The following is a 25,798-nucleotide window of genomic DNA, read 5'->3' as shown; positions in this document are numbered from 1 at the left end:
AACCCATCAAATGGGGACTGACTGAGGCCACTGCAAAGCTGCTGACTCCGAAAGATTTTTTGAGGGTGGGTTCTTTCCACCCTGGAGGCTATAGGGGTGGTTTGGAGCCAAACAGAACTATGCCAGTCAGGAGGGCCTGGGCTGCCCTTGGACGCCTGGCTGTGCACAGGCCTGTAGCCAGGGAGCTGGAACAGGACAAGTATCTGGAGAGGCCAAGTCATGGAAATGGGCTGTTGAGGGTCCAAGTGATCTGCGTAATGCCATGCCCTAATCTACAGGACAGTGCATATTCCCCCGCAAGTCAGAGCCAGGTAAGCGGCGCTGCCTTGCCAGAGTTGGGCCCCAGATAACCAGCCGAATATCTCCCGGGAAGAGATACCTAGGAGGGGCGCCTGGGTGGCACAGTCCACTAAGCAGCCGACTTCTGGTTTCAGCTCAGGTCTCAGTGTTGTGAGATTGAGCCCCTGGAGGGTTCTGCGCTCTGCACGCACGGAGTCTCTTTGGGGGACTCTCTCCCTCTGCCTCTACCCCTACCCTTGCACACGTGCGCGCGCTCTCAAAATAAATAAACCTTAAAAAAAGAGAGAGATACCTGGGAGCTTTGACTGCTGGAGAAGTGAGGGGGCCGCATCAGGCAGCCAATCCAAATGAGGACTGACTGTCACCAGTTTAAAGCTGCCCCCTCAGAAATATTTTCGGGGAGGAGGGTAGCATCGCTCTGCCCAGGAGGATATCTATGTAAGTGGTTGGGGGCAGGCCTGAGCTCGCAAGCGTAGAAGGCCCTGGCTGCCCCCGGTGAGGGGTGGGCTGCATACTGCGCATGTGCAAGATGGGTAGCCAGGGCTCTGGAACAGGGCAAATGTTTGGAGAGGACGGGTCATGGGATCGGGCTGTAGGGGGTACAAGGCCTCTGCATAATTCCAAACCCTAAACAGCACCAATGTGCATATTCTCCCTGAAGGTGAAGCTTCGGGAGTCTGGACTTCATTGTGAAGACGAGTTCTGGCCGTCTTCTGGGGTGTGCTTTACCGAGAGACGCTTGGGAGCCTTGATTACAGGTAAGCCCAGGACCCCATCAGGCAGCCAGTCCAATGGGGACTGACCATTGCCAGTTTAAAGGTGCCTCCTCAGAAGGGTTTTCGGAGGTGAGCTCTGTCCACCAAAAGGCTACGCACGTGGTGGAGGCCTGACCCCAGCACAACCTGGAGAGCCCCAGCTGACCTGAGCAGGCTGACGGGGTATGTGTTGTGCATTCACAATCAGAGGAGGTCAGGATAGCCAGGGCCCTGGAGCAGTGCAGCTTCTGGAAGGCCAGCTTCCAGGGAGCAAGTTGGTGGGTGTGGGGGGGAGGGGTGGTGGTTCCTAGGCATGTGCCTAACTCTAGGCGACGGCGTGCACAGATGCACGTGCACCTCCTGGGGACAGAGCTGGAGGGATCCGGATAGCCTTGCCAGGGCGTCTGCTCAGAGCTGTCCTTGTACTCCTTGTAAGACACACCTGGGAGCCTTGATTTCTGGGGAAACCCAGGGCACCATCAGGCAGCCAGTCCAAGTGGGGACGATAGTCCTCAGTTTAAAATGGAGTCTCAGAAATATTTTCAGGGTGTGGGCTCTCTGCACCCTGAGGCCATTGAAGTGGTTGGAGTCTTGCTAGAGCTCCGTGGGCCTGGAGTGCGCCTGCAGCCCTCAGCCAGCTGACAGTGTGGGTGCTGCCCATGCATCGGCGGCACTGGTCTGGGTGGCCAGGGTCCTCACTGGACAATGTCAGGAGAGGTTGGTTGACAGGGGGAGGCCACTGAGGGTACCTGGCATCTGCCTAATTCCAAGCCTTAACCTATACAAATGCACATATTCCCCCTGAACACAGAACTGGGGAAACCTGGGCAGCCTTGCCAGGGTGAGTAGTGTGGGACACCTGGAAATCTTGATTGCTAGAGAAGCCGGGGATGGCATCAGGCAGCCAGTCCAAGCGGGGACTATTTGTCACCAGTTGAAAGCTGTGGCCTCAAGAAGTCTTTCCGCAAGTGAGCGTTTTCCACCCCAGAGACTGTGCAGGGTTTGGAGACTGGCCTGAGCCCAGCAGACTTGCAGGGGGCGGACTGTGCACGAGCCAGCTGTACAGATCAGGGGAACCAGGGACCTGAGACAGGGCAGCTGTAGGGAGAGGCCCGGTGATGGGAGCGGGCTACTGGGGGTAGCTGGCGTCTACCTCATTCCACGCCCTAATCTGCACAAATGTACATATTCCCCCTAACTCTGCTTTGGGAGGCAAAGAATGCTCAGACTGATTTTGTCTTTGCCAGCGATGTATTCACCGTGTGAATTTCACAAGCCTTAGCATACAGGAAAATGTCTTTTAATTTACCAATACGGAAATAGCATACTCCAAACCAATGTTAGGTTAATCACACTGCTGTTCCAGGCAAGGGGAGATGAAAGGAATAAAGCTCAAATTTAGTTGCCATTCTTCCTCTTTATAGGAGCTGGTACTCGGGTGAGACAACTTAGCTACTTAGTCCAAGTCCCGTGTTGCCGGAGCGTGTTACTGGGGCAGGGGAACAGTGCCAGTAAAAGACTCGCCTTTACCCTGGCAGGAGCTAATTGCCCCACGGTCTTTGGAAAGCTATTTTAGGTCAACGAAGAGTAGCCTTGTCCAGACTGAACACCTTCGGGTAGTAATTACAAAATCTCTGTGTTTATAGTCAAAGTGTCCCCTTGCCGTAGTTGCTTCTTCACATGCGTTTATTGATAAGCCCCCAGCAGGGCCCCTCAGCTGCTGGGCTACTACTGGGTTCTACAGGGTGAGAACAGATGAGACGGTGCCGTTCTGATACCACTTTATTTATTTATTCTTATATCAAAACAACTTCACTACTTAAAAAAAAACCACTTTTTTTTGTCTTTGACATAAGCAAGTGGATTTGAAAGCATATCAGACCAATACACAATAATCCTGCCTGTGATTTCAAATAACTCTCACACTAATTAATACTAAGGGCCTAATGGGGTGCCTGGATGGTGTAGGCGGTTGAGCCTCCAACTCTTGGTTTCCACTCGGGTCCTGAGCTCAAGGTCCTGGGGTCAAGCCCCACGTGGAGCCCCATGTCAGACTCTGTGCTCAGTGTGGAGTCTGTTTGAGGTTCTCTTCCTCTCCCTCTGCTCCTCCTCCTTGTGCTCTCTCTCTCTCCCCCCCTCCCCCACCAAATAAATATTAAAAAAATACTAAGGGCCTAATGCTCTGTACAAACCTAAGTTCACAAAAACATCAGTCCACGTCGTGAGTCTACATCACTTACAGTCTTAATCACAACACTCAGTCATATTTTGCAAGCATTTTTTCTTTGACGTACATTCTTTTACACCATAGTTTAGTGACCAGTTTAAGCAACCATATTTCTAATATTACCAAGATAAGCACAGCAAAGAACTCTTTAACATGGTACCGTATCAATCACTAAGTGGCCAAAAGTTAAGCTTCTTAAGCCGCTCAGTTTAACTTCTTTGGCAATTATGTTTCTAAGTAAAAATCTTTTTTTTCAAGATTTTGTTTTTTTAAGTAATCTCTACCCCCAACGTGGGGCTTGAACTCAGAACCCCAAGATCAAGAGCTGCGTGGTCCACTGACTGAACCAGCCAATCTATCAATTGGCATAGCTATGTATTCAGATTTTATGTTCCACTGTCTTTCTTGTTTATTTATGGTTATGAATTGAGTAGATTTCCTCATTAGCCATGAATCATTCTATTTTAAAATAAATTTTAGGCATCTTTGCCTCATTAGTTTTCTTGGTAAGTTTGTCTACCTGGTTACTAAATTTGATTACTTCAGAGTTGTCCTTCCGATGGGCGGAGACCTGTGTGATGAATATGGATATGTCAGCCAGTGATATTTTTCTGCCACGTTCCTGATGAAAGAGCTACTCCATTAGCTGCTGCCCATGAGTCTGAGAAAAGATAGAACTCACTCTGATTTTTCTTAACTGATTGTTCGTCGTCAATTTTATGGCTATTGGTTCAGCTTATTGTGCTGCTTCTCCTGAGCCCGATTCTGTCAGGATTAGACCATCATTACTCTTCAAGACCAGGCTGCCAGTGTATCCAGATGGCGTCATGGAGGCTGGTTCCTCTGTAAGCCGTGCATTGTTGAGCCCTGTAAACTGAGGGGGTCCCCATTGCCCAACTGCTCAAGTTTGGATAGGCTCATTCTTTGGAAAATCTGTAAAGTTCACTATTGGCATTGCTGAGTTTTCCTTAGTTAATGCAGAGGGTTGACTCGCCATCCTTATGTCCTGCTTGGAAATATACCATTTGCATGTTAGGACTTTTTGGGCAGAAGTAGCTCCTCTCTCTGCCAGGGGTCTGCTTTATCTATTCCAGATTAGGCTACTGGAGTGCAAGTATAATTAGTTTATTTTCCACTAGTGGCTTTCTATTTTATATATTTAAATATACAGTGTGCACTGTATATTCAGTGCCCAAGTGAGCCTTTCAGTTGGTTGGTATCTTTTCTCGACCATGAGAAATTCTTAGTCCAAAATCCAATCGGGTAAAATCTGGGGTCCTGCAGTGGTTTAGTCCACAGTGACCGTGTTGCACACCCTTGTGAATATAGGTACTCTAAATATAAGATATATTTAGAGTCCTCATTAGCTGGTGACAATGTATTAGAAGTTCTGACAGCATTTTTCAAATAAGTAAAGGCTACCTCTTGAGTCTCTGTCCATCTGAATTCCCTACTCTTCCTAGTTATTTTATAAATGTGTTTTAATATATCCCCATACGTGATATGTTTGTTCCAATATCCATGCAGTCCTATCAGCTTCTGAGCAGCTTCTTTCATGGTGGCAGTGGTATGCAGTCTGTTTGTTTATGACTTGGTCTGTATTTTTTGGCCATCAGAGGATGAAATTATGCCTAAAAATCCTACAATAGTGTGGGGTCTTTGGACCTTACTTGGGTTGATTGTCCATCCTCTGAGTGTAAAGAATTTAATTAACTCTATTTTTGATGCTTGTTTTTCTTCCAAGTTATCACCAGAAATAGGAGTATCATCAATAAATGAAATACTGGTTTGTGTGTATGTCAGAATTTTCGTGAACAGCCTGGATGTCTTGTGTTAGAATGTTGTGGGCTGTTACTAGTCTGCTAAGGTATGCTTGTGGTGACCTAGTAAACTTATACTGTCTGCCTTCCCATGTAAATGCAATCATGGTTTGACTTTCTTCATCGACTGGAATAGCAAAGAACATGTCAGGTAAGTCTTTCACTGTGTAATAAGTTCTGGATCCAGTGGTGATATTGTTTATGGTGGCGCCTGTATCTGGGAGTGCTCCCTCAATTTTGGGGCAGTGTTTGTTTAAATTCCTATAATCTGTTTTTTTAAAAGGGCAGATTGGGTTATTATATGGTGAAATAGTAGGCACAATAATTAGTTCCTTAAGGAGCTCGTGAATTTTTTCCTTAATTTGAGAATGTCCTGTGACATCCATTCCAAGCGTGTTTTCTAAATTGAGACCATATTTTTATTAGCCATATTTAGCCATTTATTTATTTATTTATTTATTTAAATTAGACTCCATGGCCCAGTGTAGAGCTGAACATGGGGCTTGAACTCAGGCCCTGTGATCAAGACCTGAGCTGAAAATAAGAGTCGGACGCTTAACTGATTGAGCCACCCAGGCACCCCTGAAGTGTTTTATTTATTTATTTATTTATTTATTTATTTATTTATTTATTTATTTACTTATTTATCTATTTATCTATCTATCTATTTATAGAAACATTTAGCCTTGATGAGTGGTTTGTCATCAATCTATGTACTCACATCCCTTGGGTTGATTTTTCTCCAAATCCTTCCTTAGTCCCTTTCTATTGGTAAAATTTTCAAAATTACTAGGGTACCCTTGTAGCATTGTTACTTGGGACCCTATATCTAACAACATAGTGGTATATGTATTTTTATATACAAAAGGGTTTCTATTGATGTAGATAGTGTAACATATAGGCAGTTGTCTCTGGCTTGGGCCAAGAGTTTATAATGAAGTTATTATATTATAGTAAGTAGGTTAGTGGGTCTACATATTATTTTCTTTTTTTTTTCTTTTTTTTTTTTTTTAAAGATTTTATTTATTTATTCGACAGAGATAGAGACAGCCAGCGAGAGAGGAAACACAAGCAGGGGGAGTGGGAGAGGAAGAAGCAGGCTTCCAGCAGAAGAGCCTGATGTGGGGCTCGATCCCATAACGCTGGGATCACGCCCTGAGCCGAAGGCAGATGCTTAACCGCTGTGCCACCCAGGCGCCCCTACATATTATTTTCTTTTCTGTTGGTCTGTTTACTCTAAAAGGTTGTTTATCTCTGTTTCTCTGCCACTATCAGTGGTTTCTGGGTTTTCTTTCTCTTTTTTAAAATATTTTATTTATTTGAGAGTGAGCGAGAGAGAGAGAGACTGAGGAAGAGGCATGGAGCCCAATGTGGGGTTCAGTCCCAGTACCCTGAGATCATGACCTGAGCTGAAAGGTGGACACCCAACCATGTGAGCTACCTAGGCACCCCTGTTTCTGGTGTTCCTATTTTTATAATTTGCTTTACAGTGTAGTGGTCTAAATAGTTTAGGTGGCCAATAGGGCCTTGTAGGTTTAGGCTTTTATGGTCCATTTTGATTGGGTCCATTTACATTAGGTAAAGGCCTGTTCTATCCATCTATCTGAGTGTTAAAACTATAGCCTTTATCTTAGTTCCTCAGCTGTTCTTATCAAGTCAATCAATTCTCCTGTGTTTCTGGCACCTGCAAATAACTCTTAATAATGTTGTTCTGTCCTGTGGGGTATAGCTTTAAGAATGACCTTTTTTTTTGGGGCGCCTGGGTGGCGCAGTCGTTGAGGCGTCTGCCTTCGGCTCAGGGCGTGATCCCGGCTTACCGGCATCGAGTCCCACATCGGGCTCCTCCGCTATGAGCCTGCTTCTTCCTCTCCCACTCCCCCTGCTGTGTTCCCTCTCTCGATGGCTGTCTCTCTGTCACATAAATAAATAAAATCTTTAAAAAAAAAAAAAAAAAAGAATGACCTTTTTTTTTAATTGAAGTTTTTATTAATTTCCAGTTAACAAACAGTGTAATATTAGTCTCAGATGTACAATATAGTGCTTCGACACTTCCATACAGCACCCAGTGCTCATCACAAGTGCCCTCCTTAATCCCCGTGACCTGTTTAATCCATCCTCCCACCAACCTCCCCTCTGGTAACCATCAGTTTGTTCTCTAGAGTTAAGGGTCTGTTTCTTGGTTTTCCTCTCTCTCTCTCTCTTTTTTACCCCTTTGCTCTTTTGTTTTGTCTTTAAATTCCACATGAGTGAAATCCAATGGCATTTGTCTTTCTCTGTCTGACTTATTTCGCTTAGCATAATACCCTCTAGTTCCATCTATGTCATTGCAGATGCTTAAAGAAGGACCTTTTTAATTTGTTCTGTTGCTTTCACATATAATGATGAGGGTGTCTATCCCCTATTATAAGTCATGGTTAATAGTCCTAATTTCATTATTTTATTAGTAGCTTCCCCAGATGTTTTCCATGGAGATGGCTTAGGGAACATCTTAGGGACATATTAGGTATAAGCGATCTTAATCTCCAGGTTGCTACTATCCTGTCAAAGATCTTCGTAAATTAGTGCTATTTTCTCCACATGCTCTAAGATGTTGATTAAATGCAGCACGCGTGGTAATGGGTCCATTGTGCAGTCCGTACTCCTGTGAGGATCAGGTTAGTCCTACTCAGGACTACTAGCCACGGGTTTTTGTGTCCAAATCAGTCTCTTGGAATTCCATTCTAATTTTTGTCACTTCTTGTCTGGAATAAGCTCTCCCTCCAGTGACTTTGATGATAGTTTTGTGGGTTTTCATGGCCCTTGCATCTAGTAAGGTAAACTTACCGGGGACAAAAGGATTTTAAAAAATCATCACCTTCCGTGTGTGGATTGTTGTCCTTAAAAGCAAAAGGCTCTGGGTTTCCTCCTACTCTGGAGATCACTTTTTAAAAAAATTTATTTAAGAAAGTGAGAGAGAGTGCACAGAGGGAGAGGGAGAAGCAGACTCCCCGCTCAGCAGGGAGCCCAATGTGGGGCTTGATCCCAGGACCTCTGGGGATCACGACCTGAACCGAAGGCAGACACTTAACCAGCTGAGCCACCCAGGCGCCCCTGGAGGTCACTTTTTGTGCTAGTACTTTTCCTTTCTTCCTAACAGCATCTATATTACTTAATGCACCTAATAAGACCACTGGAATGTTTTCCTTGGTTGCTCTTTTTTTTTTTTTTTAAGTTAAACTCTGCCCTCAGTGTGAGGCTTGAACTCAGGACCCTGAGGTCAAGAGCTGAGCACTCCACCGACTGAGCCAGCCAGCTCCCCACTCATTGCTTTTTTTAAATATAGGATATAACTTACTGGGTTGAGTGATCAGGCCAACATTTTGAGTTATTTTAATTTTAAGATTTGTCCAGACTAAGTCTTCAGTGGGTCTTCAGGGATCCTAAGAAGTTAACGTATAATCCACCCTACCCCTAAACCACTTCTTGAGTAATTTTGGTAGGTTTAGTGACTGAGGCATATTTGCTATTGTCCTTCTGCCTTTCAAAACAGTGTTCAAAATATGTTTCATTACAGAGGTGCATTGATGAGGTTCACACATTGTTGGGAGAAGCCTGGTTATTGGAGAGGGCTATTGTGGGGTAACTGGCATCTCCCTAATTCCAAGCCCCAACCTACACAAATGCACATATTTCCCGTGAAGGCAGATCTGAAGGAAACTGGCCTGCCTTGCTAGGGTGGGGTCAGGGAGATGGCCTTGGGCCTGTATCCTCCTATAAAGCACATCTGGGGGCTTTGATTACTGGTGAACTCCAGGACCCCATTAGGCAGTCTAATTGGAGACTGATTCTCTCCAGTTTAAAGCTGAGGTGTTTGGGGGTGGGCTCCCTTCATTCTGGAGGGTATGCAGGTGGTTGGGGACCAGCCAGAGCTCCCCAGCCCTGGAGGGCCCCAGGTACACAGGGGCAGCTAACGGGGCATACCGTGCATGCAACGGCTGCACAGGTCAAGGAAGGCAGGCGCCTAGAAGTGTGCATGTATCAGGAAGAGTCCAGGTGTCAAGAGTGGGCTTTCGGGGATCCATGACAATCTGCCTAAATCTAAGTCCTAACTACACAAAAGCACATATTCTTCCTGCAGGCAACCTGGAGGAATCTAGACTATTTTGCAAGGTTGGGGCAGGTGACATGGCTGGGGTACCTTTCATTCAATAATTACTGGGAGGCTTGATTACTGGTTTCCAGGAAGAAGATATTTTTCTACCCTTCAAGTTTTTTCTTGCTGGTCTAAAAATTGAATTGGCATAAAACAGATTAATAGGTAAAAAAAGACCTATTTTATTACATATGCATGGGGACCCAACAATGAAATAGAGACCCAAAGAATGACCATAGCTTTTGTACATTTTAGACAAATACGTATCTGTGGGGAGTTAACAGGACAATTGAGTTCTTGGGTTCAGGAGCTTCAGTTAGTGAGAAATCCTAAACAGGATTTGGGCTGGGGTAATAAATTAGTAAAAATAACAAGGTTTGTTTATATAGACTTCTTGGCCCTGAATTTCCTATCTCTAACATAAGCATGCCTTTCTACCTCCTCGTAGAGGCACAGAGTGTACCTTTCACTGGGACAAAGGAGGGTCAGAGTGTTCTCCAAGCACTGGCTATTTCTTTAATAACTTTAATTCAAAATAATCAATACGCCAAAGTGGCACATTTTGAGGTGGCCTGCCCTGGGCCCCTGGACTTCCCTCCTTTGAAACTTCCCCAGAAGTTCCAAGTACTAAAAAAACTGAGCTGGTAGTTTGTTCCATCTCATTCAACCAGTCTCTTAGTTCTGAAAATGAGCCAGTTCAGAGAAACTCATTTCAGGAGGTGGTGATGCAGGTGTGCTCCCAAGGTTAGGACTGTGGTTCAATATCAGTATTAAATAAGAGGCATTTCTATGGAAATAGAAATAATGGTTAATGATTGGAGCAAATTATGTATCAGTTTCAAAGGTAGTCAGTTGAGAAGATTTCTAGATGTCAGGATTGGTGCATCTTTAGATGGAGTGAGGGCAGGCAGTGATAATCTGATAAATTTTCCTGGTTTGCAGTTGGAATGTCTCTGGTAATCATTTTTAGTGGCCCACACAGCAACAGACATGAAGATTGTCTATATAAGAGCTATTGTAGTGATTTCTTTGAAGTTTACAGTAAGTTGTTCATATTCAATGGTTTATACGGCTTCAGGAAAAGGGGCAGTTTTAGTTTTCAATTTCAAATAAAACAAAGAATGGGGAAAAAATTGGAAGTGTTAGTTTGGATATTGTAGCCAGACATTGGAGGAAACTAGAAGTCAAGATCTAGTCTAGTTTATAGAAAACAGAACCTCAAAGATAATGAACAGAACTAGAATCCAATGTGCAAAAGTATATATTATAGTTTCAACTGAAACATTTTTCTCTCCATAGTTACCCCAATTTCTATCAATGATAACCACAGTAAGACTAATTTTAAGTCTAATTGCAATGAACTTGGTTTGATTGTTCACATCAGTGCAGCAAGAATAGTGATTTATCATACAGACAGCAAGGATACTGGGAACCCTGTAAGCAAGGATACTGGGAACCCTGTAAGCAAGGATACTGGGAACCCTGTAAGCCAGGTATCAATATCAAGCTAATATTTCCAAGGGGCTTGTTGGCTCCATACAGTCAACCTTAGTTCCTAAAAGCTGTCTGGTCATATCTGAATCTATGTATGTCTCTCTCAAATATGATTTTCCAGTCAAAGCCTTGTTATATAACTGGTGTTTCCAATTATGTCCTGTTACAAGGAGAACAGATTCTTACTGAAATTATGCAAATAAATATATTGCGATGAAAGTATAAGAATACGCATTGAGAATTTAGGGAGGAAAAGATAAACTATTCAGTTGTGCTTATAGAGGTGTAATTTACCAAAGTTCTGTAAGTCATAGCTCAAGAGAAAAGGTTTTCTTACATCTGGAAAACAAAAGATTAAAAACCAACAATATTTCAAACAAAAAGTCATACAAATTATGACTGTACTCCTCAGTTTATTCAGCCCTACATAATTAATTTTTGTTGATTTTGATCTTTTGTTAGTAGTTTTCTGAAGCCATCAGTTTCTCCATTAGAGTTCTGTAAATTCTTACACAATTGAATGGTATGATCTTTATCAGAGACCTGTATTTTAAAGTACTCGTCAGAGTTTTCCCCTGAATCTCCTTTAAGATGAAGCAGTCTTGCCAAAATATTAGAGTAAAACAATAACTATATGTAAATGACAAAAAAACTTAAAAATGTCTGTCATTATAGAACTGATTAGAGTTCGTTACAATGCACTTAATAAGGAAATTTGGTTATTTCTGTGACACATAGCACTTCAAGATAATGACTAGAATTACAAGTGATAACATACCAAGACACATCAGAGTTCTAGGAGTTTCATATAATTTCTAGAACACTTATATTTTAATAACATGTATCTCCACAAATATAATCTAAGAAGGTTTAGCATCACTTATTTGACAATGCTTCTCATGCAACTTAACATACTAAATAAACTTAATTAATTTATTATCTCTTTTGTGAGGAGAACAAATCCTTTTAAATATTCCAGGGATCTGCTGACAATTTCAAAGTTAGTTTGTGGTCAAAGACTTCATTTCAGAATGTGATTTTGGAAAGCTTGTTGAAAAATATAAAAAGACTTGGACATTTGATTAAATAGGATCACAGATCATTATGAAACAATACTTGGTTAACCATTTAACCAAAGTGGCCATTAAAGACTTCATAGGCAAATATAGACAGTTAAACACTTGTAAAAGAAAAAAAACTTAGCTGTTTTATATTGAATAGAGGTCTCCTAAGTAATCAAAGACCTGATTGAGACAAAATGTGTGGGGCGCTGGCTGGCTCAGTTGGTGGAGCGTGCAACTCTTGATCTTGGGGTTGTGAGTTTGAACCTCACATTGGGTGTAGAGAACACTTAAAAATAAAATCTAAAAAAAAAAATGTAAAATCTTTGTTTTTCTAGGTAGATTACATTAAAGGTAAAGAAAAACATTTCTTGGGGTGCATGGGTGGCTCAGTCATTAAGGGTCTGCCTTCAGCTCAGGGCGTGATCCCAGGGTCCTGGGATCGAACCCTGCATCGGACTCCCTGCTCAGCTGGGAGCCTGCTTCTCCCTCTCCCACTCCCCCTGCTTGTGTTCCCTCTCTCGCTGGCTATCTCTCTCTCTGTCAAATAAATAAATAAAATCTTAAAAAAAAAAAAAAAAAACATTTCTTTAAAATTTTTTTAAAAAGACAATCTAAGAAAACTTTTAACAAATTTTAATTTTGAACCAGCTTAGTTTGATATTAAAACTCATTTTTAATAAATTTATTTTAATCTTAGCCAGCGTGACCATACATTAAAATTTAAAAAAATTTTTTTTAAGGATTCTATTTATTTATTTGACAGAAAGAGAGCGCAAGCAGGGAGAGCAGTAGGCAGAGGGAGAGAGAGAAGCAGGCTCCCCATGGAGCAGGGAGCCCTATGCAGGGCCCCCTGGGATCATGACCTGAGCCAAAGGCAGATGCTTAAACTAAGTGAGCCACTCAGGCGCCCCTAAAATTCCTTTTTTTTTAAATGTTTTTTTATTATATTATGTTAGTCACCATACAGTAAAGTTCGATGATTCATTAGTTGCGTATAACACCCAGTGCACCATGCAATACGTGCCCTCCTTACTACCCATCACCGGTCTATCCCATTCCCCCACCCCCCTCCCCTCTGAGGCCCTCAGTTTGTTTCTCATAGTCCATAGTCTCTCATGTTTCATTCCCCCTTCTGATTACCCCCCTCTTTCTTTATCCCTTTCTTCCCCTACCGATCTTCCTAGTTCTTATGTTCCATAGATGAGAGAAACCATATGATAATTGTCTTTCTCTGCTTGACTTATTTCACTTAGCATTATCTCCTCCAGTGCCGTCCATGTTGCAGCAAATGTTGAGAATTTGTTCTTTCTGATGGCTGAGTAATATTCCATTGTATATATGGACCACAACTTCTCTATGACCCTAAAATTCCTTTTTAAAAAATTCCTTTTTCACAGACCTTTTACAACTAACTTCCTTCCTTCCTCCCTTCCCTCCCGTCCCCTTCCTTTTCTTCTTTTTTCCCTTTCTCTTTCTGTCTCTTTCTCTCTCTCTCTCTCTCTCTCTTTCTCCCTCCCTCTCTCTCTTTCTTTCTTGTCCTAAGTCTTTCCTCTTTAAGTAAACAGCCTTACTTTAGGACAAAATTACTGGCTTTGTTTCCTCAACAAAAATGCATTTCATTCCTCGAACCTTCTTTTACCAAAAGACTTTTCCTGCATACAGAATTTACTTTTTTAAAGTCTGTTTTATTGTTTTGTCTCTTTTTTTCTCCTGGGAGCTTTATAGTTTCAAGTCTTACATTTAAGTCTTTAATCCATTTTGAGTTTTTGGTTTAATTCCAGTATAGATAACATACAGTATTATATTAGTTTCAGGTGTACAATATAGTGATTCAACAATTGTATACATCGCTCTGTCCTTCTCAGGATAAGTGTACTCTTAATCCTCTTCACCTGTTTTACCCATCCCCCCCACCGCTTCCCCTCTGGTAACCATCAATTTGTTTTCTGTAATTAAGAGTCGGTTTTTTGGTTTGTCTTTTTTTTTTCTTTTGTTTTGTTTCTTCAAATCCATGTATGAGTGAAATCATGTGCTAGTTGTCTTTCTCTGACTTATTTCACAGCATTATACTCTCTAGATCCATCCACATTGTTGCAAATGGCAAGATCTCATTCTTTTTAGGGTTGAATAATATGCCTTCGTATATACACACCACATCTTCTTTATGCGTTCATCTAACAACGGACACTTGGGCTGCTTCCGTATCTTGGCTATTGTAAATATGCTGCTATAAACATAGGGGTGCATGTATCCCTTTGGATTAGTGTCTTTGTATTCTTTGGGCAGATACCTAGTAGTGCAATTGCTGGGTCACAGGGTAGTTCTATTTTTACCTTTTTGAGGAACCTCCGTACTATTTCCACAATGACTGTAGCATTTTGCATCCCCACTGACAGTACAAAAGTGTGCCTTTTTCTCCACATCCTTGCCAATAGCTGTTGTTTCTTGGGTTGATTGTAGCCATTCTGACAGGTGCGAGGTGATATCTCATTGTGGTTTTGATTTGTGTTTTCCTTGATGGTGAGCGATGAGGAGCATCTGTTTTTTCATGTGTCTCTTGACCATCTGTGTGTCTTTGGAGACATGTCTGTTCACTTCTGCCCATTTTTTATTTAACTATTTGGTTTCTTGGTGTTGAGTTTGATAAGTTCTTTATATATTTTGGATACTAACCCTTTATCAGATTTGTCATTTGCAAATATCTTCTCCCATTCTGTAGGTTGTCTTTTAGTTTTGCTGATTGTTTACTTTGCTGTGAAGAAAGCTTTTTATTTTGATGTCTTCCCAATAGTTCATTTTTGCTTTTATTTCCCTTGCCTTAGGAGACATATCTAGAAAAATGTGGATACAGCTGATGTCAAAGAAATTACTGGCTGTTTTCTGCTCTAGGATTGTTATGGTTTCAGGTCTCATATTTAGGCCTTTAATCCATTTTGAGTTTATTTTTGTGGATAGTGTTATAAAGTGGCCCAGTTTTATTCTTGTGCGTGTAGCTGTCCAGTTTTCCCAATACTATTTGTTATAGAGACTGTCTTTTTCCCATTGCATATTTTTGCCTCCTTTGCCAAAAATTAATTGACCATATAATTGTGAGTTTATTTCTGGGCTCTCTTCTCTGTTCTCTTGATCTCTGTGTCTATTTTTGTGCCAGTACCACACTGTTTTGATTTCTACAGCTATGTAACTTGAAATCTGAAATAGTGATACCTCCAGCTTTGTTTTTCTTTTTCAAGGTTGCTTTGAATATTCAAGGCTTTTTGTGGTTTCATTCAAATTTTAGGATTGTTTGTTCTAGTTCTGTGAAAAATGTTGGTTTTTTGATAGAGATTGTATTAAATGTGTAGATTGCTTTGGGTAGTATGGACATTTTAACAATATTTGTTCTTCCAATCCATGAGCATGGAATATTTTTCCATTTCTTTGTGTCTTCCTCAATTTCTTTCATAAGTGTTTTATAGTTTTCAGAGTACAGATCCTTTACCTCTTTGGTTAGGTTTATTCCTAGGTATCTTATGTTTTTTGGTGCAGTTGTAAATGGGATCAGTTACTTGATTTCTCTTTCTTCTGTCTCATTGTTACTGTTTAGAAATGCTACTGATTTCTGTGCATTGATTTTATATCCTGCCACTTTGCTGCATTCCTGTATCAGTTCTAGCAATTTTTGGGTGAAGTCTTTGGGGTTTCCTACATAAAGTATCATATCCTCTGTAAAGAGGGAGAGTTTGATGACTTCTTTGATGATTTGGATGTCTTTTATTTCTTTTTGTTGTCTGATTGCTGAGGCTAGGACTTCTAGTACTATGCTGAGCAACAGTGGTGAGAGTGGACATCCCTGTGTGTTCCCGTCCTTAGGGGAGAAGCTCTTAGTTTTTCCCCATTGAGAACGATATTTGCTGTGGGTTTTTGTATATGGCTTTTATGATATTGAGGTATGTTCCTTCTATTCCTACACTACAGAGCTGTTATCAAGAAAGGATGCTGTATTTTGTCAAAAATTTTTTTTGCATCTATTGAGAGGATAATAATGGTTCTTGTCCTTTCTTTTATTAATGTGGTGTATCACATTGATTGATATGTGAATGTTGAACCACCCTTGCAGCCCAGGAATAAATCCCACTTGGTCGGGGTGAATAATCCTTTTTAATGAACTGTTGGATCCTATTAGCTAGTATCTTGGTGAGAATTTTTCCATCCATGTTCATCAGGCATATTCATCTGTAATTCTCCTTTTTGGTAGGGTCTTTGTCTGGTTTTCGGATCAAGGTAATGCTGGCCTCATAGAATGAGTTTAGAAGTTTTCCTTCCATTTCTATTTTTTGAAACAGCTTCAGGAGAATAAGTGTTAATGCTTCAAGTGTTTGGTAGAATTCCCGTAGGAGGCCATTCAGCCCTGGACTCTTGTTTGTTGGGAGATTTTTGATTACTGTTTCAATTTCTTCGCAGGTTATGGGTCTGTTCAGGTTTTCTATTTCTTCCTGTTCCAGTTTTGGTAGTTTACGTTTCTCGGGATGCATCCATTTCCTCCAGATTGCCTGATTTGTTGGCATATGATTGCTTTATAATATTCTCTTATAATTGTATTTCTTCAGTGTTGGTTGTGGTAGCTCCTTTTTCATTCACGGTTTTATTTATTTGGGTCCTTTCTCTTTTCTTTTTGATAAGTCTGGCTAGGGGTTTATTGATCTTATTAATTCTTTCAAAGAGCCAGCTCCTAGTTTCATTGATCTGTTCTACTCTTCTTTTGATTTCTATACCATTGATTTCTGCTCTAATCTTCATTTCTCTTCTCCTGCTGGATTTAAGCTTCATTTGCTGTTCTTTTTCTAGCTCCTTTAGGTGTGAGGTTAGGTTGTATATTTAAGACTTTTCTTGTTTCTTGAGAAAGGCCTGTATTGCTATATACTTCTCTCTTAGGACCACCTTTACAACCCAGAGGTTCCGAACTGTTGTGTTTTCATTTTCATTTATTTCCATGTATTTTTTAAAATTAGTCTCTAATTTCCTGGTTGACCCATTCATTCTTTAGTAGGATGTTATTTAACCTCCATGTATTTGTGTTCCTTCCAAAAAAATCTCTTGTGATTGAGTTCAGATTTTAAAGCATTGTGGTCTGAAAATAATGGTATAATTTCAGTCTTTTGGTACCAGTTGAGACCTGATTTGTGACCCAGTATGTGATCTGTTCTGGAGAATATTACATGTTCACTCAAGAAGAATGTGTATTCTGTTGCTTTAGGATGGAATGCTCTGAATGTATCTGTGAAGTCCATCTGGTCTGGTGTATCATTCAAAGTCCTTGTTTCCTTGTTGATCTTCTGCTTAGATGATCTGTCCATTGCTGTGAATGGGGTGTTAAAGTCCCCGGCTATTACTGTACTATTGTCAATGAGTTCTTTTAAGTTTGTTGTTAATTGTTTTATATAATTGACTGCTCCCAAGTTAGGGTCATAAATATTTACAATTGTTAGATCTTCCTGTTGGATAGACCCTTTTATTATGATATAGAGTCCTTCTTCATCTCTTATTACAGTCTTTGGTTTAAGATTTAGTTTGTCTGATATAAGGATTGCTACTCCAGTTTTCTTTTGATGTCCATTAGCATGATAAATGGTTCTCCACCCCCTCACTTTCTATCTGGAGGTGTGTTGGTTCTAAAATGAATCACTTGCAGATAGCATATTGATGGGTCTTGAGTTTTTGCTTTTTTTTTTTTTTTTTAATCCAATCTGATACCCTGTGTCTTTTGATTGGAGCATTTAGGCCAGTTACATTCAGAGTAATTATTGAAAGATATGAATTTAGTGCCATTGTATTACCTGTAAAGTCGCTGTTTCTGTAGACTGTCTCTGTTTCTGTCTGGTCTTTGTTATGTTTCGGCTCTCTCTTTGCTCAAAGGATCCCCTTTAATATTTCTTGCAGGGCTGGTTTAGTGTTCACAAATTCCTTCAGTTTTTATTTGTCCTGGAAACTTTTTATCTCTTCTTCTACTCTGAATGACAGCCTCGCTGGATAAAGTATTCTTGGCTGCATATTTTTCCCATTTAGCACATTGAATATATCATGCCAATCCTTTCTGGCCTGCCAGGTGTCTGTGGATAGGTCTGCTGCCAGCCTTATGTTTCTGCCTGTATAGGTTAAGGACCTTTTGTCCTGAGCTGCTTTCAGGATTTTCTTTTTAATTTCTGGATTTTGCAAGCTTCACTATTATGTCAAGGTGTTGACCTATTTTTATTGATTGAGGGGGGATCTCTGTGCCTTCTGCACTTGAATGCCTGTTTCCTTCCCCAGATTAGGGAAGTTCTCAGCTATTATTTATTCAAATAAGCCTTTTGCCACTTTCTCTCTCTTCATCCTCTGGAATACGTATTATTTAGGTATTATTTTGCTTTATGGTATCGCTATTTCTAGAAGTCTCCCTACATGATCCAGTAGTTGTTTTTCTCTCTTTTTATCAGCTTCCCTAGTCTCCATCATTTTGTCTTCTATGTCACTGACTCTCTTCTGCCTCGTTTATTTTAGCTCTTAGAGCCTCCATTTTTTACTGCATCTCAGTAATAGCATTTTTAATTTCAGCCTGATTAGATTTTAGTTCTTTTATTTCTATAGTAAAGGATTCTCTAGTGTCTTCTATGCTTTTTTTTTTTTTTAAAGCCAAGCTAGTATCTTTATAATTGTTTTGGATTCTAGTTCCAACATCTTATATCCATTGATTAAATCCCTGGCAGTGAGTACTTCCTCCTGTTCTTTCTTTTGGGGTGAGTTTCTTTGTCTTGTCATTATGTTCAGAAAAGAATAAAAGAAAGAGAGAGAAAGGACAGAATAATAACAAAACTGGAAAAATGCAAACCAAACCAGAAGAAAGCAGAAACAAAACAAAATAAGGAAAAATAAAACAAGAAGTAAAAGAGAACAAAACAATAAACTAGATTCTGTGTGTAGTTTGGTCTGTTTGTTAAAAGAAACTAGATCCCAAAATAGGAAAGAAAGAAAAACTTATATATATTTTATTCTTTTTGTATATATATTCAAAAATACAATAAAATACAATGAAAGGAAACCAAAAATTAAAAAAAATATGTATAATGTGTATAAAAATAAAGAATAAAGGGGCGCCTGGGTGGCACAGCGGTTAAGCGTCTGCCTTCGGCTCAGGGTGTGATCCTGGCGTTATGGGATCGAGCCCCACATCAGGCTCCTCTGCTATGAGCCTGCTTCTTCCTCTCCCACTCCCCCTGCTTGTGTTCCCTCTCTCACTGGCTGTCTCTATCTCTGTCAAATAAATAAATAAATAAAATCTTTAATAAAAAAAATAAAGAATAAAAAAAGAATTGAAAAAATAAAATAACTGAAAAAATAAAACTGAAAGATTAAAGAATTAAAAAAAAAAACCATGAATGCTATATACTGTTTTTCCCAAGAGCTAAAGCCATGCAGCTTTCTATAATTGGAAACTTGGTCTGAGCAAGCTGTTCTTGCTGGTCTTCTGGGGCAGGGGCCTGTTGCTGTGATTCTCAGGTGCCTTTGCAGTTGTGGAAATGCGCCTCCCTTGCCAGCAGGGGGCTGGGTTCAGTGTAGCGGCTCTGGATTTCATTATGTGGTGCTGTTTTTTTCCCTGAAGCCTTTCAGCACTTATGGGGTGGGGTGGGGTGGGGGGGATGAAAATGGTGGCGCCCCACTTTCTAGCCCTGGAGCTGAAATTTTGCACCCCCCCCCCCCACTCTTCAGTGAGCCCTCACAGAAAATCAGTCAATCACTTTTGTCTCCCTGGTTTCTGGCCAATCTCTATGTTCACCAGGTCTGTGACCTAGCGTTTTTTATCTCAGGCACAAGACCTAGTTTCAAGTCTCCAAATTTCACCAACTCCTGTGGCACGGGAGGGGGGAGAGAGTAAGGGAGAGGGGTCTCTCCACACTCTGCCTTTTGCTGGGCCCCTGCCTGGAGAGGGGTTGCCTGACCGTGCCCTGGTTCCTGGTTTATGGCAACACCGAACAGGGAGCCGGCAGCTAGACTTGCTGTTTTCAGCTGGCTTCCCTGCTCTGATGCTTGGGAACTCTGCCGTACTCAGGCACCCCAGGCGGGGGTCCTGACACCAGGCTGTCCCACATGGGATTCTGCCCGGCTTCTCCGCCTGAGCACCTTTAGGCCAGGGACTCCCCCCAACCCCACCCCTAACAGACTTGTAAAAGTTCTGATTCTGTGCCCTGCTGTGTATAATCCTTTGCAGTAACTCCCTCAGCCAGCCTCCTTCCCCATGCGGTGTCCTCGTACATATTGCCCTGGATCTGTGGCCCCACAGCTCCCGCCCTCCAGACAGTGGTCGCTCTTCTATTTGTGGAATCGCAGCATTTCTTTCCTCGATCTCCGACTGACTTTGCAGGTGTTCAGAAGGATTTGATAGCTGTCTAGCTGAATTCCAGGGACCGCATTAACTTCGGGCCCCTACTCCTCCACCATTTTAACTCCTCCCCTGTTAGATCTTCTTTGTTGAATAGGCCCCATTTTGTGATATAGTGCTCTTCTTCATCTTTTGTTACATTCTTTGGCTTAAAATCACGTTTGACATAAGCATGGCTACTCTGGCTTTCTTTTGATGTCCATTTACATGATTAAGTTTTCTCCATCCCCTCACTTTCAATCGGCAGGGGTCTTTAGGTCTAAAATGAGTCTCCTGTAGGCAGCATATATGGCTCTTGGTGTTTTTTTTGTTTTTGTTTCTGTTTGTTTGTTTGTTTTAATCCATTCTGTCACTCTGTGTCTTCTGATTGGCGCATTTAGTCCATTTACATTCAGAGTAATTACTGACAGATACGTATTTAGTGCCACTTTATTACTTGTTCTGTCATTGTTTCTGGAGATTTTCTCTGTTCCTTTCTTGTCTTTGTCACTTTTGGTCTTTCCTTTCCACTCAAAGAGTCCCTTTTAATATTTCTTGCAGGGCTGGTTTAGTGGTCATGAACTCCTTTAGTTTTTGTTTGTCTTGGAAACTCTTCGTCTCTCCTTCTGTTCTGAATGATAGTCTCTCTGGGTAGAGTATTCTTGGCTGCAGATTTTTTCCATTCAGCACATTGAATAGATCATTCCACTGCCTTCTGGCTTGCCAAAAGTTTCCGTGGAGAGGTTTGCTGCTAAACTTATTGGTCTTCCCTTGTAAGTTAGGGACTGCTTTTGTCTTGCTGCTTTTAGGATTTTTTCTTTATCACTATATTTTATAAATTTAACTGCAATATGTCTTGGTGTTGGCCTGCTTTTGTTGATTTTGATGGGAGTTCTCTGTGCCTCCTGGATTTGGGTATCTGTTTCCTTCTCCCAATTATGGAAGTTTTCAGCAATAATTTCATCAAATAAACCTTCTGCTCCCTTTTCCCTCTTTTCTTCTGGGACTCCTGGATACTAATGTTACTATGTTTGATGGTGTCACTGAGGTCTCTAAGTCTACTTTTGTGATCCAAATTGTTTGTCTTTTGTTCAGCTTCATTATTTTCTATAATTCTATCTTCTTTTACATTCCTGTCCTTCTCCCATCCTTGTAGTCATTACATCTTTTTTGTTGTTATTTCGTATTTTATTGGACTGATGTACATTTCACCATTTCTGAGAACGTAAAGTTAACATAGGACTAAGAATGTAGGATAAGAAAAGGGGAGAAGCCATCCACAAATCTGAGTAAACTAGAAAGGTCTGTAAAACTTTGAGTTGGAATCGAGGGAAAAACCTGTTCAGAGGTGAAGGGAGATGCTTGGTTTCTAACAAAAATCTCCTAAAGACTCTACTAATACAAGGGTCATTTTATGGAAAAACTCCAAATTGCACAAAACCCCATAAGGCAGGAGAAATGGGCAGGATAGAAGGACGCTGCTGTGGGGCAGCCAGTCTGCAGCAGGGACGGCTGGGCCGGAGGCTGAGGCTCAGGCCCAGGACCTGGAGGTAGTAGCAGACCGGAAGACCAGAGGCATGTTAGCGTATTCTGCCAAGGCTCTGGCTTTCCAGCTGGTCTCTAGGATGCTGATGCTTTCCTCAGACAAGGGTCATTACATTCCTGTCATCATTACATCCAGTTAGTTTTGAATCTTAGTTACTGCATTTTATATTTTGCCCTGATTGTTCTTCATCTGTTTAATCTCTGTAGTAAGGGTCTTCCATGCTTTTCTGCAGCCCAGCTAGTATCCTTATGGTCATTGTTTTAAATATTACTTGTATCTGTTTCCATTAGATCCCTGGCTGTGACCTTTTCTTGTTCTCTCTTTTGGGATGAATTCCTCTGTCTTGGCATTTTGTCTACGTCTCTGTCTTTTCTCTGTGTTAGGAAAGCCTGTTACATTTCCCACTCCTCAGAGTATGGCTTTATGAAGAAGAGGTCATGTGATGTCCAGGGCCTAGGGAGTGTCTCTGGAGTGTGCTGCGTGCACTCTGCGGCTGTGTTTAGGCTGCTCTGTCCCTCAGGTCCGTGGTCTGCAGAGTTTCTTCCAGCCTGCAGTGGGGAGTGTTTGGACCTTGGCCGGAGTGTGGCAAGCTTTAACTAGCTGTGCTCTGGTCTGCTTGTTAAAAGACCCGATGCTCTCTCCAACTGAAGTTTTGTAGAACATGTCGTGTGCAGGGTTTTGCGCTGATCTTCTGGGGGAGGGCCCTCGGCACTGGTCCGCACACACACCTGCCCGAGAAAAGCAGCACCTGCAGAGCGCAGGGGTCGGACGCGGTGTAAGCAGGTTAGGCAGCCGGCGTCTGTGCTCTGCTGCTCTGAGGTAGGTTTATGCTGGGGGGGGGGGGGGAGGGAAACGGGCTAGCCTGATCTGAGGAGGAGAGTCCATGCCTGCTGCTCTCAGGGAAGCACCTTTTTTTTTTTTTTAAAGATTTTATTTATTTAATTGACAGAGAACACAGCGGGGGGAGGGGCAGGCAGAGGGAGAGGAAAAAGCAGATTCCCTTTCTTTTTTTTTAAGATTTTATTTATTTGACATAGTGAGAATGCATACAAGTGGGGGGAGCAGTCGGCAGAGGGAGAAGCAGGCTTCCCGCTGAGCAGGGAGCCGATGCGGGGCTTGATCCCAGGACCCCGGGATCATGACCTGAGCTGAAGGCAGACACTTAACTGACAGAGCCACGCAGGCGCCCTGAGGAGTGAATAATTTCTCCTCCTGTGTTCACAAACATTTGTCAGATCACAGATTTCACGCTGTCTCTGGGTCGCTCGCCTGTCTGGTGCAGCGCTGCACACCCTGCGCTCTACCTCAGTCAGGCCTCTGACTTTTTTTTTTTTAAGATTATTTATTTATTTATTTGTTTGACAGAAATAGAGACAGCCAGCGAGAGAGGGAACACAAGCAGGGGGAGTGGGAGAGGAAGAAGCAGGCTCATAGTGGAGGAGCCTGATGTGGGGCTCGATCCCAGAACGCTGGGATCACGCCCTGAGCCAGGGGCAGACGCTTAACCGCTGCGCCACCCAGGCGCCCCAGGCCTCTTTTACTTCAGGGACCTGGTGTGGTGGGGACTTTAGTCTCCTGGGAAAGGGTTTCTCCATGCTGGAACTGATGCAGGTTTGACCCAGAAGGGCCGTCTGGCCCGCACTCAGGGGCATGGGCCTCGGAACCCCCGGGCTGAACAGCCAGCATCCTAGTGAGCTGCCCTCAGTGGGTGTGTCTATATGTGTGATAAGGGGCAGGGAAGGGAAATGGTGCCAGCTGTTTTTCTGGTGCCCAGAGAGGCCATGCCACCTCTCACAGATGTGCTTCAAGAAGTGCAGTTTCTTTCTGTGCCCTTGGGTGGGCCTCAGATTTGCCGGCCCCCACTCCAGGAGGGGGCTGTGCCCTCCAGTCTCTATCCCAGCCAAGCCCAGGGGCCTCTCAAACTCTAGTCTTGAGCCACGCTGGTTGCAAAACTCACAAAATTCAGCCCCTCTCATTTTCCCAGCCAATGGCTTTGGATAAGTGTTCTCCTTGAGCGTATCACTGTGCACTCCACGCTCTCTCTGGCTTTCTCCATGAACAGCAAGTCTGTTCTGCAGCACCCACAGTCGGTCCCCCCCACCCCCACTTCCTACCTTCCTTGAAGTGGCCTCTTCTCTCCCTCCAGTTGTGCGGTTTGTTCTCTCAGTCCTCAGGTCGATTTCTTGCGTATTCAGAAGGATGCGATAGTTACATAGCTGTGTTTGAGGGCTGAGGCAAGCCTAGGGCCTTCCTACTATACCACTGTCTTCGCTCTGGAACCCTTTACTTTTTATTGATAGTAGGTTCTTTATGAATAACTGTCACTCTGTAATGTACCTTTTAATTTTCTTAATGGTAACTTTGAGACAAGTTTCAAATTTTGATCAAATCCGGTTTATTAACTTTTTCTTTTAAAAGTAGTGCCATTTTGGATCCTAAGAAATCTCTACCTACTCCATGGTCATAAAATTACTCTCTTATGTTTCTTCTAGAATCTTTATAGTTTTAGCTTTCACATTTAGGTCTGTGATCCACCCTGACTTAATTTTAATATATATGAGGTAGAGACTGAGGCTCCTTTTTGCCCCCTTAGATTCCTTTACCAGGATGAAGATATTTCCTGTATCCTTTAATTTGTGAGTCTTCATCATATATCATATATGATATCATATATCATTGTGTTAAAAGCTTTGTCTGCATCTTTTGATACGATTGTGATTTCCCCCCTTTATTTCCCTTATTCTGTGAATTACATTTTTTTTTTTTAATATTAAGCCAACCCCGACTTACTGGCATAAGAGTCATTTGGTAATTACATAACCTTCTTTTTCTATCTCTGGATTTTGCTTGCTAATATTTTGTTGAGAATTTTTGTGTCTATGTCAGAGGTTGGCAAACTTTTTCTGTTCAAAGTCCAAATGCAAATATTTTAGACTTTGTGGCCATACAGTCTTTGTTACTCAGCTATTCAGTTCTGCTGCTCTAATGCAAAAGCAGTTACAGACAACATATCATCAAACTTTATTTTTTTTAAAGATTTTATTTGAGAGAGAAGAGAGAATGTAGTTAGGGTGAGAGGGAGAGAGAGAATCCCAAGCAGACACCACACCAAGTGCAGAGCCCGATGCGGGGCTTGATCTGACGACCATGAGATCATAACCTGAACTGAAATCAAGTCTGTGGCTTAACCGACTGAGCCACCCAGGTGCCCTTCAAACTTTATTTTCAAAAACAGGGACAGGAGAGCCACATTTGGCTTGAGGGTTATGGTTTTCTGACCTACAGTGTATGTTCACAAGGGATATCGCACAAGGGGTATCTTCTTTTCATGTACTATTCTTGTTAAATTTTGGTATCATTGTTATGGTGGCCTCATAAAGTAATCTGGGAATTTTCCCCTCCTCCATTTTCAGAGTTTCAGGGGTTCTTAATATTCCTTAATCATATTTAAAAATGTCTGTAGGATCTCTTGTCATAGCCAGCCCCTCTTTCATTCTAAATATTGGTTATCTGTATTCTCTCTCTTGATCAGCCTTCCTAGATCAAATAATTTGATTAATAATTTCAATGAATCAACTTTTAACTGTATTAATTTTCTCTATTGTTTTCTATATCACTGATTTTTGTTCATTTTTTCCCCTTTTTTCTATTTAGTTTAGGTTTAATTTGTTCTTTTTCCCTTCTAGCTTCTTAAGGTGGAAATTGAGACCACTGATTTTTTTTTTTTTTTTAAGATTTTATTTATCTGAGAGAAAGAGAGAGAGAACACGAGCGGGATGAGGGGTAGAGGGAGAAGCAGACTCCCTGCCAAGCAAGGGGCCCGATGCAGGGGTCGATCCTGAGACTCCAGGATCACAACCTGAGCCGAAGGCAGACGCTTAACTGACTGAGCCATCCAGCTGTCCCTAGACCACTGATTTTAAACCTGTTTTCTTTATAGATTATTTATAAATTAATTACAAAGTAAGGTCATAAATTTTCCTCTACTGCTTTAGCTGTATCTCACAAATTCTTACTTTTGTGTCTTTATTACCAATCAAAGATAATATCTAAATTCCCTTTTTATACATTCTTTGACCCAAAGGT

General features: G+C 41.8%; 1 long non-coding RNA gene across 6 annotated transcripts in view; it reads left to right on the top strand.

The window, feature by feature from the left end:
- Window positions 1-25,798, top strand: part of LOC148109182 (uncharacterized) — an 88,882-nt gene that overhangs the window by 45,909 nt on the left and 17,175 nt on the right. For all 6 annotated transcript variants that reach the window (XR_015726315.1, XR_015726311.1, XR_015726313.1 and 3 more), the window contains one exon: window positions 962-1,058. This is a non-coding gene — a long non-coding RNA (uncharacterized LOC148109182). The remainder of the gene's footprint in view (window positions 1-961; window positions 1,059-25,798) is intronic.

Source organism: Ursus americanus, chromosome 12 (assembly GCF_024610735.1).
Source record: "Ursus americanus isolate L20-20 chromosome 12, mUrsAme1.1.p, whole genome shotgun sequence".
NCBI classification, from domain to species: Eukaryota; Metazoa; Chordata; class Mammalia; order Carnivora; family Ursidae; genus Ursus; species Ursus americanus.
This window is presented reverse-complemented; position numbering and strand designations above follow the sequence as displayed.